At 43.7% G+C, this 16,714-nt stretch overlaps 1 long non-coding RNA gene across 2 annotated transcripts; it reads right to left on the reverse strand.

Moving 5' to 3' along the window:
• Positions 1 to 1,070: 1,070 nt before the first annotated feature.
• Positions 1,071 to 12,660, reverse strand: LOC115189935 (uncharacterized). 2 transcript variants are annotated; one of them, XR_003877061.1, is made up of 5 exons: positions 12,516 to 12,660; positions 7,544 to 7,668; positions 7,197 to 7,321; positions 2,403 to 2,934; positions 1,071 to 2,282 (listed from the first exon to the last, which is right to left on the reverse strand). It is a non-coding gene; the product is annotated as an uncharacterized LOC115189935 (long non-coding RNA). The 2 variants fall into 2 exon arrangements; XR_003877060.1 differs by having other exon boundaries at positions 1,071 to 2,934.
• Positions 12,661 to 16,714: the final 4,054 nt, after the last annotated feature.

Below are 16,714 nucleotides of genomic sequence, written 5' to 3' on the forward strand. Positions count from 1 at the left end.
GCAAGGACGTTTGCTATCAAGCTATCAATGTGCGTAATATCTAACAAACGGGCGAGGGTAGGGAAAAAAAAGATGAAACGCGCATTCTGACTGATAGCAAAATGGTCTGTCCACTGCAAGTTGAGGACACAGACACAGGTCAAACACACACCCCTCCGCAACTCCTAATCTGCAGGTTGTTTGGTCTATAAACGTGCAGGGAGAAAGGTATTTGCCAACATCTACTTAGGCATGTTAAAACATTGACGTTTTTTACAAGCACGAGTATCATCCGATCCGACTGTCAACTGTCAATTTACAGATAATATTACGAATACGAGTATGGCCATGTCGGCACAGCCCTAGTAATTACCAGGTGGATGTATTCACATGCTTTGACCTCATTGATAAATGCCGATAAGATAATGGCCAACAAGCTGCTAGCTATTTGTTTAACCTTCATTTGACTAGGCAAGTTAGTTAAGAACAAATTCTTATTTACAATGACAGCCTACACCGGCCAAACCCGGACGACGCTGGGCCAATTGTGCACCGCCCTATGGGGCTCCCAATCACGGCCGGTTGTGATACAGCCTGGATTTGAAACGGTGTCTGTAGTTACGCCTCTAGCACTGAGATGCAGTGCCTTAGACCGCTGCGTCACTTGGGACCCCAAGTGTAAACTAAGTGTTCAAAAAATATTGATAGATGGTTTTTTATAAATAATGTTTTGTTGTTAAATTTAACTGCCAAAAATGCTCTTATCGAGGTCCTTAGTAGGTGACATCAGAGTTCAACATGTGTGAGAAGTTGAAGCTCAGATATTTCCCACTAGTAATTACAAGTTGAAGGGGCATAAAAGTGCATTTTTCCCAGTCGTATGTGGTAAATACCACCTTCCCACTTGGTTATCAATGCAGCATAACATTAAAAAACATTAGTGCGTCTGTGGTAGCAGTGGTAGCCTAGCCCTAGAAATAGTATGCCAAATTTAGGATATTGACTTACATTTGGATATTGTCTTTTTATTTAAATGTTTATTATTAATATCATACGTTTGGCATTCTATTTATAGGGATATTGGCAGCATATTGTAGAACATATTTCATTTTATTCTTCCACCTCCACATTAATCGATTAATCACTTTTTTCCATAGTAGTTGATAGTCATAGGCCTAGCTCTGGTCCAGGGCGTTAGTGCGCGTTTCACTTCTACAATAACGCTTTGAACACACCGACTGTAATTAGCGCAAAATAGTATGCTGCGTCATCTAGATATGTGCGCAACAAAAGTTCAACATTCACCTTCTGCTACCATTTCTGTCAACCCGTTTACGCATACCTTCGATAAATCCAACGTATTGCAACAGCCTCTGCAACGCAATCGTGCAAGACAAACGCAGCGTTCTATTGGAAATGAATGTACTTCTGGGTTACCAAAACGCAAACTTCAGTCACTGTGTTCAAAGCGTAAGATAGAAGGGGAATGCGCCCTAACGCTCTGGACCAGAGCTATGGAAGGAGGAACTGAAGATTGAAGCTCCAATCTATTTCGCTAGGTGGCGACAATAGTCCAGACAAAGTATCAAGGATTTTCTACACACCGATACACTAAGGCTTTTGCACTATTATTACCAGTACAGCGTACATGGTCTATACTGACCTACTATATTACCAGTACAGCATACATGGTCTATACTAACCTATTATATTACCAGTACAGCATACATGGTCTATACTGACCTATTATATTACCAGTACAGCATACATGGTCTATACTGACCTATTATATTACCAGTACAGCATACATGGTCTATACTGACCTATTATATTACCAGTACAGCATACATGGTCTATACTAACATATTATATTACCAGTACAGCATACATGGTCTATAGTGACCTATTATATTACCAGTACAGCATACATGGTCTATACTGACCTATTATATTACCAGTACAGCATACATGGTCTATTCTGACCTATTATATTACCCGTACAGCATACATGGTCTATACTAACATATTATATTACCAGTACAACATACATGGTCTATACTAACATATTATATTACCAGTACAGCATACATGGTCTATAGTGACCTATTATATTACCAGTACAGCATACATGGTCTATACTGACCTATTATATTACCAGTACAGCATACATGGTCTATTCTGACCTATTATATTACCCGTACAGCATACATGGTCTATACTAACATATTATATTACCCGTACAACATACATGGTCTATACTAACATATTATATTACCAGTACAGCATACATGGTCTATACTGACCTATTATATTACCAGTACAGTATACATGGTCTATACTTACATATTATATTACCAGTACAGCATACATGGTCTATACTAACATATTATATTACCAGTACAGCATACATGGTCTATACTGACTTTGTACTGTTAAATAATAAGCTGTTACGTTTCTTTGCTAATACATCAGGATTTCTATTCCTTAAGCTGCTTCGCCAGTCCACTTAACTCCATAACAGTTTCTGATAATATAATGTTGGGATTTCATTACAAAATAAAAACATAAACAGCCTAAAATTCTCATTTGAATATCCAATGTGACTAAATGATGTCGCCGGCTGGGTTTTGAACCCGGGTCATATGTGCAAGAGCAGGCTGTGTTAGCCCACCATGCTAAGATAAGGGTCAAGTTACCTATGGTTGTTTTCCCCAATCACTTTGCCAAATTTTCACAAGAATGAGCTTAACACAAAAATCTAAAACAGATCATCAAAATGTCTCATGTTTCAAAACACATAGTTACAATGTGGACGGTGTCTTCTCACACATCCAGTGGGAAGTCGTTGTGCATGGTACGTCGTTCCAACTCTTTAGTGGGTCTGATACCTTCTTTGAGATATGAGCGCAGTCTTCACCCTGATGTGCATCATTTGGTTCCCCATCCCTCCAATACCTATAAACAAGACAACAAATAGGACGGCAAAAAGTGATTAAAAAATCAATCAAACAGGCTACAGCACAGATAGACGGTAAAAAGTAACCTGGAACAACACAGATAATCAGACGGTAAAAAGTCACATGGAACAACACAGATAATCAGACGGTAAAAAGTCACATGGAACAACACAGATAATCAGACGGTAAAAAGTCACCTGGAACACCACAGGGAAACAGAAGGTAAAAAGACATCCAACACATACATATGACATTTACATTTTAGTCATTTAGCAGACGCTCTTACCCAGAGAGACTTACCGTTGGTGCATTCATCTTAAGATGACAAGGTGGGACAACCACATATCACAGTCATAGTAAGTACATTTTTCCTCAGTAAAGTAGCTATCAGCAAAGTCAGAGTTAGTAATGGGTTAAAAAGTAAAGTGTGAGTGTTAGTTCATGAAAGGCTTTTTGGGGGGGTGTGATGGGGGTGTTATGTGGGATGATTTAAGCTACTTTCTGAAGAGGTCGGCTTTCAGATGTTTTTTGGAAGATTGGCAGGGACTCTGTTGTCCTAGCTTCAGGGGGAAGAGATTGGACTGGGCTTCCGTAAAGGTGGGCCAAGAAACCAGAGGTGGGAGAACTGAGTGCTCGGGTTGGGAAAGAGCTGGTCAGAGACGCACGCTCAAGTCTTTTGAACAGAAAATAAAAAAAGGATACCGGTCTGTAGTTTTTGATGTCAGAGGAGTCGAGTGTTGGTTCCTTGAGGGGATCGGATCGGGACATTTTGAAGTCAGAGGAGACGCAGACAGTGGTCAGGGATGAGGGAGGAGAGAAGGTCTCCAGAGATGGTCTGGAGAAGGGAGGAGGGGATGGTGGGCAGGTTGTCGGGTGGAAGTTACATTTTCCTCCTTTTTCACTCAGCTGCCCACAGCCCTGTTCTGTAAGCTCGCAATGAGTCACAGCCACGGGGCAGGAGGGGAGGGCCGAGCCGGCCGGGAGGAAAGGGGACAGTGCGAGTCATAGGATGTGGAAAGGGTTGAGAGTAGGGTCAAAAAGCCAGAATCGGGAGACAGGAGGGAGAAGGATTTAGCAGAAGGGAGAGATGATAGGATAGAAGAGGAGAGAGTAGCGGGGAGAGAGAAAGAGTGAAGATTGCGACGGCGCATGGGCCATCTAGATAGGGGCTGAGTGGTTAGGGATGGAGGTGAGGGAGACAGAAAAGGAAGAAAGTAGTGATCAGAGACCTGGAGGGGGTTGCAGTGAGATAGTAGGAGAACAGAGACCTGGAGGGGGTTACAGTGAGATTAGGAGGAGAACAGAGACCTGGAGGGGGTTGCAGTGAGATTAGTAGGAGAACAGAGACCTGGAGGGGGTTACAGTGAGATTAGGAGGAGATCAGAGACCTGGAGGAGGGTTACAGTGAGATTAGGAGGAGATCAGAGACCTGGAGGAGGGTTACAGTGAGATTAGTAGGAGATCAGAGACCTGGAGGGGGTTACAGTGAGATTAGGAGGAGATCAGAGACCTGGAGGAGGGTTACAGTGAGATTAGGAGGAGATCAGAGACCTGGAGGAGGGTTACAGTGAGATTAGTAGGAGATCAGAGACCTGGAGGGGGTTACAGTGAGATTAGGAGGAGATCAGAGACCTGGAGGAGGGTTACAGTGAGATTAGTAGGAGAGCAGAGACCTGGAGGAGGGTTACAGTGAGATTAGTAGGAGAGCAGAGACCTGGAGGGGGGTTACAGTGAGATTAGTAGGAGAACAGAGACCTGGAGGGGGTTGCAGTGAGATTAGGAGGTGAACAGCCTCTAGTAAAGATGAGGTCAAGCGTATTGCCTGCCTTGTGAGTGGGAGTGGACTGGGGAAAGGTGAGGTCAAAAGAGGCAAGGAGAGAAAACGAATCAGAAATGAAGGAAAGAAATGAATCAAAGGCAGACGTCAGGAGGTCTAAGTCGCCAAGTGCGAAGAGCGGTGACCCATTGTCAGTAAATTAGCTTTAAGGTGTCAAGCTCATTGAGTAACTCTCTAAGGGCACCTGGTGGGCGATAGATAACAACAATGTTATGCTCAAGTGGACAATTGACAGTGACAACATGAAATTGAAATGAGGAGATGGACAGGTGAGAGAGGGAGACAAGAGAAAATCTCCAGTTAGGAGAACTGAGTAGTCCTTTTGCCATCACATTTAAGTCATTTAGCAGACGCTCTTATCCAGAGCGACTTACAAATTGGTGCATTCACCTTATGATATCCAGTGGAACAACCACTTTACAATAGTGCATCTAAATCTTTTAGGGGGGGGTTAGAAGGATTACTTTATGCTATCCTAGGTATTCCTTAAAGAGGTGGGGTTTCAGGTGTCTCCGGAAGGTGGTGATTGACTCCGCTGTCCTGGTGTTGTGATGGAGCTTGTTCCACCATTGGGGTGCCAGAGCAGCGAACAGTTTTGACTGGGCTGAGCGGGAACTGTGCTTCCTCAGAGGTAGGGAGGTGAGCAGGCCAGAGGTGGATGAACGCAGTGCCCTTGTTTGGGTGTAGGGCCTGATCAGAGCCTGAAGGTACGGAGGTGCCGTTCCCCTCACAGCTCCGTAGGCAAGCACCATGGTCTTGTAGCGGATGCGAGCTTCAACTGGAAGCCAGTGGAGAGAGCGGAGGAGCGGGGTGACGTGAGAGAACTTGGGAAGGTTGAACACCAGACGGGCTGCTGCGTTCTGGATGAGTTGTAGGGGTTTAATGGCACAGGCAGGGAGCCCAGCCAAAAGCGAGTTGCAGTAATCCAGACGGGAGATGACAAGTGCCTGGATTAGGACCTGCGCCGCTTCCTGTGTGAGGCAGGGTCGTACTCTGCGAATGTTTTAGAGCATGAACCTACAGGATCGGGTAACCGCCTTGATGTTAGTGGAGAACGACAGGGTTTTGTCCAGGGTCACGCCAAGGTTCTTAGCACTCTGGGAGGAGGACACAATGGAGTTGTCAACCGTGATGGCGAGATCATGGAACGGGCAGTCCTTCCCCGGGAGGAAGAGCAGCTCCGTCTTGCCGGGGTTCAGCTTGAGGTGGTGATCCGTCATCCACACTGATATGTCTGCCAGACATGCAGAGATGCGATTTGCCACCTGGTTATCAGAAGGGGGAAAGGAGAAGATTAATTGTGTGTCGTCTACATAGCAATGATAGCAATGATAGGAGAGACCATGTGAGGATATGACAGAGCCAAGTAACTCACCACAACGACCAGATGCTCTCAAACTATGAGAGAACACGTAGTCAGATGAAGAGAGAGCAGTTGGAGTAGCAGTGTTCTCTGGGGTGATCCATGTCTCCGTCAGAGCCAAAAGGTCAAGTGACTGAAAAGCAGCATAGGCTGAGATGAACTCTGCGTACTTGACCGCAGATTGGAAAACCAGGAATTCCACATGGGTTGTGCGTGCATGGTACACTAAATTAGAAGGGTTGTAGTCAAAGGGTGGGGAGTGTCTGTAAAGCCTACAGGGAGAAGAGCGAACAGGTATAGAACACACTAATAGTTGCCAAATCTACAAAAGAGCAAAATGAGATCATCAGAAAAGAACTAGGTAAGACACTCAAGTGAGAGAGTGGTGTGGAGCCTTCCTTGAACATCTCTGCAGAACAACTCGGCAGAACCACCTTTGTTTCGACGACCATCTTAGTTTTGGCAACGAGACCACCACTGACATGACAGCTGCTGCTGAGGAAACAGGGGAGACTGAAGTACTAACACTAAATGCTAATTGCCTTTCAAAGGTGAAGAGCACACCTCCCGGTACTTATTTCTGACTGCCTAGGAGAGGAGGAACCACCCCCTCCAATACAGCCACTGATTACCAAAACAACAACAGTCCCAAATTGCCCTGCCCCTTAATCCTGGTTGACGGGTCAACAATCATCTGGAAGTTATGAGCAGTCAGCAGTTCACGCACCAAGTGCTTAAAGTAGATGGCCCTAGCTAGGGAAAAGACAGTACTAGACAACAACAAATTAGGACAAATGATATGTATCACTCCTGGAGATATCATGATTCCTCTAGCTATACAATTAATCACACTGAGATGGAGCCTCAGAAACTGGTTATGTACACTCAGAAAAAAGAGGTGAAGCCACTCCCCCTTCAATTCAGGAGTCCTAGCTATAGAAGGAAGCACATAGAAACAGACAGTAAAAAGTAATCCAATACCAACACAGATAATCAGACGGTAAAAAGGAATTTGTTACAAATTAGACTGTAAAATATCCTCCAGAACAAGTTCACTCACGTAGTGCCAGGTGCTGATGATTGGCCTAATGCGCCATCGTTAATCCACTCCCAAACCCCCTCTGTATTGGTGTCATGGAAACCAAGATAGATGTCCAGGCATCCACTCCATTCATGGATAAATTCCTATTGTTTTGTCACAAAGAAAATATCCAGTCACAAAGAAAAGATCTTGAATCACATACAAACATACTTTTTTGTCAGGATTATTCACATTTTATTTTGGAGGGGGGGCTTGCAAACATTGGTTAAAGATAGTGACATGATAAAGTGAAAAACAAACAGGAGTTGAAATAGAAACAAAATGTTGAAATTATCAAAAAATATAATTGACTAACTCCCTCTCACCTGTTCCTCTTTGCTGTTAATGATCACCAGGTGTGCTCCTCGCTTCAGACAGTCCTGCCTGCTCTCTGTCCAGGATTTCTTCTCAGTAGAGAGGTAGTACCAACTGGACTTAAACTTCTTCCATCCTTGGGGACAGGAGCGTAGATGTTATTTCATGACAAACCCATGATAGCGATCACATTTGTCTACATCAGGGACAAAATAGCACCTTATTCCCATACGTAGTGCACTACTTTCAACCAGGACCCAAATGGCATGGTCAATTAGAAACAACAGTGTCCTTGGTGACTTTCAGTGGGACTGGAAGCTTGTCCTTTCAGTTCCCCCAAATGTTTTGACCTAGATTCAATCAGATCAAGTGTTAAGGCGACTGCAGACAGCTGCATAGCGGATGTTTTGGTTGTGTTGGAGGTGGAACTGTGTTAGAGCCGTGAGTGGCTGCTCTTGTGACCAATGTCACGAAGCCACAGCCACCTCACTTGTGTTAGAAGTTCAGAACGAGAAAGTGTCGGCTATATAGAAATAATGATGCTCGAATGGAAAAATCATTCAAATAAATAATGCAGATCCTATCATTAGAATCATTACAGCGTTCGAACGTGTAAACAAGGCTGCATGGGATCTCTTAATGCGAATCTGTGCAGCCAATTGCAATGTCTGCATTAGGTACACTGAGTGTACAAAACATTAGGAACACTTGCTCTTTCCATGACATAGACTGACCAGGTGAATCCAGGTGAAAGCTATGATCTCTTATTGATGTCACCTGATAAATCCACTTCAGTCAGTGTAGATGAAGGGGAGGAGACAGGTTAAAGAAGGATTTTTATGCCTTGAGACATGGATTGTTTATGTGTGCCATTCAGAGGATGAATGGGTAAGACAAAAGATGCCTTTGAACGGGGTATGGTAGTAGGTGGTAGTAGGTGTCAGGCACACCGTTTTGAGTGTGTCAAGAACCGCAAAGCTGCTGGGTTTTTCACACTCAACAGTTTCCTGTGTGTATCAAGAATGGTCCACCACCCAAAGGACATCCAGCCAAATTGACACAACTGTGCATTGTAGTCAGTATGGACCAGCATCCCTGTGGAATGCTTTTGACACTTTGTAGAGTCCATGCCCTGAAGTGAGGCTGTTCTGGGGGCAAAAGTCAATAATAGGAAGGTGTTCCTAATATTTTGTACACTCAGTGTATAATGCCAGGAGCTGCTTGTGGATTTGACAGCTCTAACGCAGTTCCACCTCTGACACTATCAAAACAACTGCTATGTGGATGTCAGCTAAACCGGATCTGATTAAATATACCCCTTACTGAACATGAACTGATCTGCTCTAGTCTGTTTGAAATATCCCAAACTCCAAAAATATGGTTTCCTTGGTTGCTTTCCACAGAAACCTTTTTTTAAACAAAAGTCTGACCCCTACTTACTGAGAAATGAACCATCACACCAAAAGGTCATTTTTAATTAATCAACACAGCTCCATCCTGTTTACTTTCCAAACACTGGGAAGACACACATGACAAACCAGATGCCTACTCAGCAGCCTGGTATCAACTGATAAGCGTCCACGGCCAGCTGCCTTCGCAGAAGCCTGATATCAACTGATAAGCGACCAGAGCCATCTAAGTACACATAAATCTGTCTTTGCTGACAAATCTACGTGTTTTTGCCAACTCTTTGAATAATCTACATCAAGGGTTCTTAAACATTTTCAGCTCAAGATCCAAATTAGAAATTGACCTTTCTCCCGTGACCTAAATTGTTCTCCAATGACCCAAATTATGAAGAAATAGTGTGTAGATGTACTCATAACTTGCAACCCACCTCCCACACGATCAGGGCCCACTTTCAGTCCCGACCCATAGTTTAAGAAACTCTGGTCTACATGCAGAGTATTGCACAATTGATCATCCAACTAATGAAATTATCAGATTTATCTTGTATCCGTTACATGTCCGTTTAGGTTAAAAATCCATTGTGTTGGATGGGCACAGCATACAATGGATTACATTAAATGACTTGTATTGTAATCCGTCCAACCCTGATTGGTAAAAATACACAAAATCAAGCGCACCTAAAATATATATTCTTTAGAAAACAATTAGGCTGCTATTTGGATCAAGCCAGGCCCCCAGTGTCCGGTCTGGAGCATGAAGTCAAGTGCTCTGTTGGTCGCCCACTGCATAGCAAACTAGCGGTGCCCAAAAAAACCCTGGTCTGCCTTAGAAAGCCTAAATCCATTACGATCGCTAGAACGGCCCCATTTTTTTAAGATGCTGTTTTGGGCTCAACAATTTGTTTACTAAGACCAAGTTTGATCCCCTAGGTGAATTATTTTAAAGTTCTCTACAAATCGGGATATTTAATTAAATAGTGATAAATTCTGATCACTATGTTGTCGTCACACAGGACCACGTGCTGACACAGACCAATCACGGGCCGACAGGCTTAGAGGAGGCTCACGCCCTCATGCACGTGCTCTCAGGCAGGATGAAAACGACTACATCGACCATGATGCTTTGCTAGTTACGGCAGCTTTCAACGTGATCCTTAGCGATTTTCTGGGTGACATTCAGCCCCATTCAGCAATATGGCACGCTTCAAATTAAAATACTTCTGGCTTCATCCGCCATCAGAAATTCTCCATAATAAATGAGTGGACAACGTCAGCGTTATCACTATGTCTTAATGTCTATGGATCTAGCATATCTGGAGTACTGTGAAACAGTCGATTGATCTAGCACAGTGGTTCCCAAACAGGGTCAGTGCACTCTCAAATGTTGTTTTTTGCCATCATTGTAAGCCTGCCACACACACGCTATACGATACATTTATTAAACATAAGAATGAGTGTGAGTTTTTGTCACAACCCGGCTCGTGGGAAGTGACAAAGAGCTTCTATAGGTCCAGAGCACAAATAATCATTTAATAATAATCAATAGTTTTGCTGTTTATTTAGCCATCTTACATATAAAACCTTATTTGTTCATCAACAATTGTGAATAACTCACCACAAGTTAAGGAGGAGGGTGTGCTTGAAAGGATGCACATAACTCTGCAATGTTGGGTTGTATTGGAGAGAGTCTCAGTCTTATATCATTTTCCACACACAGTCTTTGCCTGTATTTAGTTTTCATGCTAGTGAGGGCCGAGAATCCACTCTCACATGGTACGTGGTTGCAAAAGGCATTCTTGTCTTAACAGCACGGTTTGCCAAGGCAGGATATTCTGAGCGCAGCCCTATCTAAAAATCTGGCAGTGGCTTCTGATTAAATTCTATTTTCACAGAATCGCTTGTTGCAATTTCAATGAGGCTCTCTTGATCAGATATCGGTAAGTGGACTAGAAGCAGGGCATGAAAGGGATAACGAATTCAGTTGTTTGTGTCGTCCTTTTTGGGAAAGTACCTCCGTAATTGTGCACCCAATTCACTCAGGTGCGTCGCTATATCATATTTGACATAAGCTTTAGTTCATTTGCACACAAAAGAATCATTCAATGCTGGAAACACCTGTGTGTTGTCCTTGTTAATGCAGACAGAAAATAGATCCAGCTTCTTAATCATAGCCTCAATTCTGTCCCGCACATTGAATATAGTTGCGGAGAGTTCCTGTAATCCTAGATTCAGATCATTCAGGCGAGAAAAAACATCACCCAGATAGGCCAGTCATGTGAGAAACTCGTCATTATGCAAGCGGTCAGGCAAGTGAAAATTATGGTCAATAAAGAAAACTTTAAATTCGTCTCTGAATTAAAAAAAACGTGTTAATACTTTGCCCCTTGATAACCAGCGCACTTCTGGTTATGTTGTAAAAGCAGCGGTACGCTGCCCATATCATTGCATTAACAAATGTAACCAATTTCACTGTAGTGTTGTAAAAGCGTTACATGGTCGCTGCCCATATCATTGCATAATGCAGAAAATACACAAGAGTTCAGGGGCCTTGTTTTAACAAAGTTAACCATTTTCACTGTAGTGTCCAAAACATCTGTCAACCTGTCAGGCATTCCCTTTGCAGCAGGAGCCTCTCGGTGGATGCTGCAGTGTACCCAAGTGGCGTCGGGAGCAACTGCTTGCACACGCGTTACCACTCCACAATGTCTCCCTGTCATGGCTTTTGCACCATCAGTACAGATACCAAAACATCTTGATCACCAAAGTCCATTTGATGTCACAAAGCTGTCCAGTACTTAAAAAATATCCTCTCCTGTTGTCCTGGTTTCCAGTGGTTTGTAGAAGAGGATGTCTTCCTTAATTGACCCCCCATAATCGTAACGGACATATACCAGGAGCTGTGCCAGGCCCGCCACGTCTGTTGACTCCTCCAGCTGTAACGCATATAATTCACTGGCTTGTATGCGAAGAAGTAATTGTTTCAAAACATCTCCTGCCATGTCAGTGATGCGTCGTGAAACAGTGTTGTTTGATGAAGTCATTGTCTGTATAGTCTTTTTGGCCTTTTCCCCCAGCATTGTCCCAGCCATATCCACGGCAACAGGAATAATGAAGTCCTCCACAATAGCATGGGGCTTGCCCTAGCCACTCGGTAGCTCACCATATAAGACGCTTTTAGCTCCTTCTTATTAATGGTATCTGTTGCTTTTATACATGTCTTACTACTCGAAAGTCGTCTTTATTCTCGCTCCAAAAACTGTGGCTTATTTTTCAAATTGTCATGTTTGTTTCTAAATGTCTGCCCAAGAGTGAAGGTTTATGGTTAATGTGATTGGATGTTAATTATTTTACTAGGCTACCTGTATTTTACATGATATTGTTTTTTCGCTGAACACTAGATGGTTTAATTTTATTTTTGGCAGTGAAACGAGGCTACTCAGGCTAGAGAAAAAAAACTCACCCAAATGTATAGCCCCGTTGGAAAATATAAATGTACTGTTTGAAAATGTGAATCATTTTAATCTAGCAGATCTGGAATACAACAAAACAGTCAAGTCATTTTCCAGTTTCTTACCACCGCTCTGTTTGTTTAGCTCTTCCTTCAAGTGGTCTCTCTCTTTAGTCAGGGTGTTGTAACTGGTCTGAAGCTGGTCTCTCTCTTTAGTCAGGGTGTTGTAACTGGTCTGTAGCTGGTCTTTCTCTTTAGTCAGGGTGTGGTAACTGGTCTGTAACTGGTCTCTCTCTTTAGTTAGGGTGTTATAACTGGTCTGTAGCTGGTCTTTCTCTTTAGTCAGGGTGTTATAACTGGTCTGTAGCTGGTCTCTCTCTTTAGTCAGGGTGTTGTAACTGGTCTGTTGCTGGTCTCTCTCTTTAGTCAGGGTGTTGTAACTGGTCTGTAGCTGGTCTCTCTCTTTAGTCAGGGTGTTGTAACTGGTCTGTAGCTGGTCTCTCTCTTTAGTCAGGGTGTGGTAACTGGTCTGTAACTGGTCTCTCTCTTTAGTCAGGGTGTTACTACTGGTCTGTAACTGGTCTCTCTCTTTAGTCAGGGTGTTATAACTGGTCTGTAGCTGGTCTTTCTCTTTAGTCAGGGTGTTGTAACTGGTCTGTAGCTGGTCTCTCTCTTTAGTCAGGGTGTTGTAACTGGTCTGTAGCTGGTCTCTCTCTTTAGTCAGGGTGTGGTAACTGGTCTGTAACTGGTCTCTCTCTTTAGTCAGGGTGTTACTACTGGTCTGTAACTGGTCTCTCTCTTTAGTCAGGGTGTTATAACTGGTCTGTAGCTGGTCTTTCTCTTTAGTCAGGGTGTTGTAACTGGTCTGTAGCTGGTCTCTCTCTTTAGTCAGGGTGTTGTAACTGGTCTGTTGCTGGTCTCTCTCTTCAGTCAGGGTGTTGTAACTGGTCTGTAGCTGGTCTCTTTCTTTAGTCAGGGTGTGGTAACTGGTCTGTAACTGGTCTCTCTCTTTAGTCAGGGTGTTACTACTGGTCTGTAACTGGTCTCTCTCTTTAGTCAGGGTGTTAGAACTTGTCTGTAACTGGTCTTTCTCTTTAGTCAGGGTGTTGTATCTGGTCTGTAGCTGGTTTCTCTCTTTAGTCTGGTTGTTGTAACTGGTCTGTAGCTGGTCTCCCTCTTTAGTCAGGTTGTTGTATCTGGTCTGTAGCTGGTCTCTCTTTTTAGTAAGGTTGTTGTAACGGTTCTGTAACTGGTCGCTCTCTTTAGTCAGGGTGTTGTGTCTGGTCTGTAGCTGGTCTCTCTCTTTAGTCAGGGTTTTGTAACTGGTCTTTAACTGGTCTCTCTCTTTAGTTGGGGTGGTGTAACTGGTCTGTAGCTGGTCTCTCTCTTTAGTCAGGGTGTTGTATCTGGTCTGTAGCTCGTCTCGCTCTTTAGTCAGGGTGTTATAACTGGTCTTTAGCTGGTCTCTCTCTTTAGTCAGGTTGTTCAAACTGGACGTGTGGAATCTCTCTGCAGAGTAGTAATGACCAATGATTCGGTTATCTGTCAAAATAGAAACATATCGATTTTTTGGACAATTATATAAAATGAAATTCAGCCACACGAGTGGATATGGTATACACATGTGCTTACATCACTGAGGACAACACAGTAATTTCCCCATTGTGGTCCTTTGAACATCTAAATATTGAACTTCTGATGATGAAGAATGTAAACTCAGCAAAAAAAGAAACGTCCTCTCACTGTCAACTGCGTCTATTTTCAGCAAACTTAAAATATGTGTAAATATTTGTATGAACATAAAAATATTCAACAACTGAGAAATAAACGGAACAAGTTCCACAGACATGTGACTAACAGAAATTGAATAATGTGTCCCTGAACAAAGGAGGGTCAAAATTAACAGTCAGTATTGTCACGACTCCTACCGAAGGTGGCCCCCCCTCCTGCTCGGGTGGCGCTCGGTGGTCGTCATCACCAGCCTACTAGCTGCCACTGATTCCCTTTTTGTTTTCCCCCTTTTCGTTATTAGGTGCACCTGTTCCTAGTTGGGCTGATTAGCGGGCTTTATTAGCCAGCAGGCCCGCCTGCTCTTTGTGCAGGATTGTTTCTCTGTTTGCTTTGCTTGATGACACTCTGATTTTGTATTTTGCAGTAGTGCGTGTGTTTGCGCCAACAGCGTTTTGTCCCCTGTGTTTGGGGCACCTTGTTTTGTTGTGTGCTTTGATCGCTGTTTTGGGAAGGCTTGTGTTTTAGCCGTTGTGCTTATTAAAGCCACTACCCTGTATCGCTGCTTCCTGCATTTGATTCCTCCAGCACGACACCCAAGCCTTACAAGTATCTGATGTGGCCACCAGCTGCATTAAGTACTGCAGTACATCTCCTCCTTATGGACTGCACCAGATTTGCCAGAAGCCCTCACCCGCCGATCCAACAGGTCCCAGATGTGCTCAATGGGATTGAGATCCGGGCTCTTCGCTGGCCATGGCAGAACACTGACATTCCTGTCTTGCAGGAAATCACGCACAGAACAAGCAGTATGGCTGGTGGCATTGTCATGCTGGAGGGTCATGTCAGGATGAGCCTGCAGGAAGGGTACCACATGAGGGAGGAGGATGTCTTCCCTGTAACGCACAGCGTTGAGATTGCCTGCAATGACAACAAGCTCAGTTCGATGATGCTGTGACACACCGCCCCAGACCATGACGGACCCTTCACCTCTAAATCGATCCCGCTCCAGAGTACAGGTCTCGGTGTAACGCTCATTCCTTTGACGATAAACGCGAATCCGACCATCACACCTGGTGAGACAATACCGCGACTCGTCAGTGAAGAGCACTTTTTGCCAGTCCTGTCTGGTCCAGCAACGGTGGGTATGTGCCCATAGGCGATGTTGTTGCCGGTGATATCAGGTGAGGACCGGCCTTACAATAGGTCTACAAGCCCTCAGTCCAGCCTCTCTCAGCCTATTGCCGGAACAGTCTGAGCACTGATGGAGGGATCGTGCATTCCTGGTGTAACTTGGGCAGTTGTTGTTGCCATCCTGTACCTGTCCCGCAGGTGTGATGTTCAGATGTACCGATCCTGTGCAGGTGTTGTTACACGTGGTCTGCCACTGCGAAGATGATCAGCTGTCCGTCCTTTCTCCCTGTAGCGCCTGTCTTAGGTGTCTCATAGTACAGACATTGCAATTTATTGCCCTGGCCACATCTGCAGTCCTCATGCCTCTTTGCAGCATGCCTAAAGCACGTTCACGCAGATGAGCAGGGACCCTGGGCATCTTTCTTTTGGTGTTTTTCAGAGTCAGTAGAAAGGCCTCTTTAGTGTCCTAAGTTTTCATAACTGTGACCTTAATTGCCTACCCTCTGTAAGCTGTTCGTGTCTTAACAACCGTTCCACAGGTGCATGTTCATTCATTGTTTATGGTTCATTGAGCAAGCATGGTGAACAGTGTTTAAACCCTTTACAATGAATATGTGTGAAGTTATTTGGATTTTTACAAAATATTTTTCAAAGACAGGGTCCTGAAAAAGGGCCGTTCCTTTTTTTTACTGAGTTTATTAGTGAAAACATAATAAACGTATAAACTTACAGTAGACAGACAGGCCTATGATCCCAGCCAGTAGGAGAACACACAGCAGCCCCAGACACACTGCAGCAACTCCGGATGGTCTCTTCCACCACTGAAAATTAGCTGAATCTCAAGGTATTAAAAACTCTCTCGGGTAATGTTATTTTTTTTTTATATCATCCAGAATTGTGAGGGGACTAATAGGTACTCGTCTGAGAAAGTGGTGTGTGTGTGTGTGTGTGTGCGTGCGTGCGTGCGTGCGTGTGTGTATCTGTACTTGCATTGATACCTGAAAATGTAACAGCAATGTAATCCTTTTTTCTGGGCTTGTTGGCATATGTGTCTTTATCAATATCCATGGTCTGCATTGTTGGATTCTCCACCTGTGTTTGTATAGATTGTCTCTTACATTTTTACACTCAAATGTGTATCTGTACCTTATGTATCGTTATTTGAAATACTGGAGGTGAGCTTGACGTAGTTTATTTACTCATTACAGAGGAAACAATGGGATAGTCCCAAACGTACAAACTCAATTAGTGATTGCTTAGGTAAAATATTAATATTTTAAACATAAAGTTGTATATATCTAACCCCCCCCCCCCCCCCCCCCACAGACAGTGCATAACATTAGCATGTATTAATCAGGTGAAATGATGAAGAAAAGTCTTACCACGGTCTTTGAGAGTTGAAAAGAGATGCATCCAAATATATTACATTGGTGTGTAAATATGTCCAACGTAACAGATGTACT

The sequence above is a fragment of the Salmo trutta genome, chromosome 4 (genome assembly GCF_901001165.1).
Source record: "Salmo trutta chromosome 4, fSalTru1.1, whole genome shotgun sequence".
Taxonomy (NCBI): Eukaryota; Metazoa; Chordata; class Actinopteri; order Salmoniformes; family Salmonidae; genus Salmo; species Salmo trutta.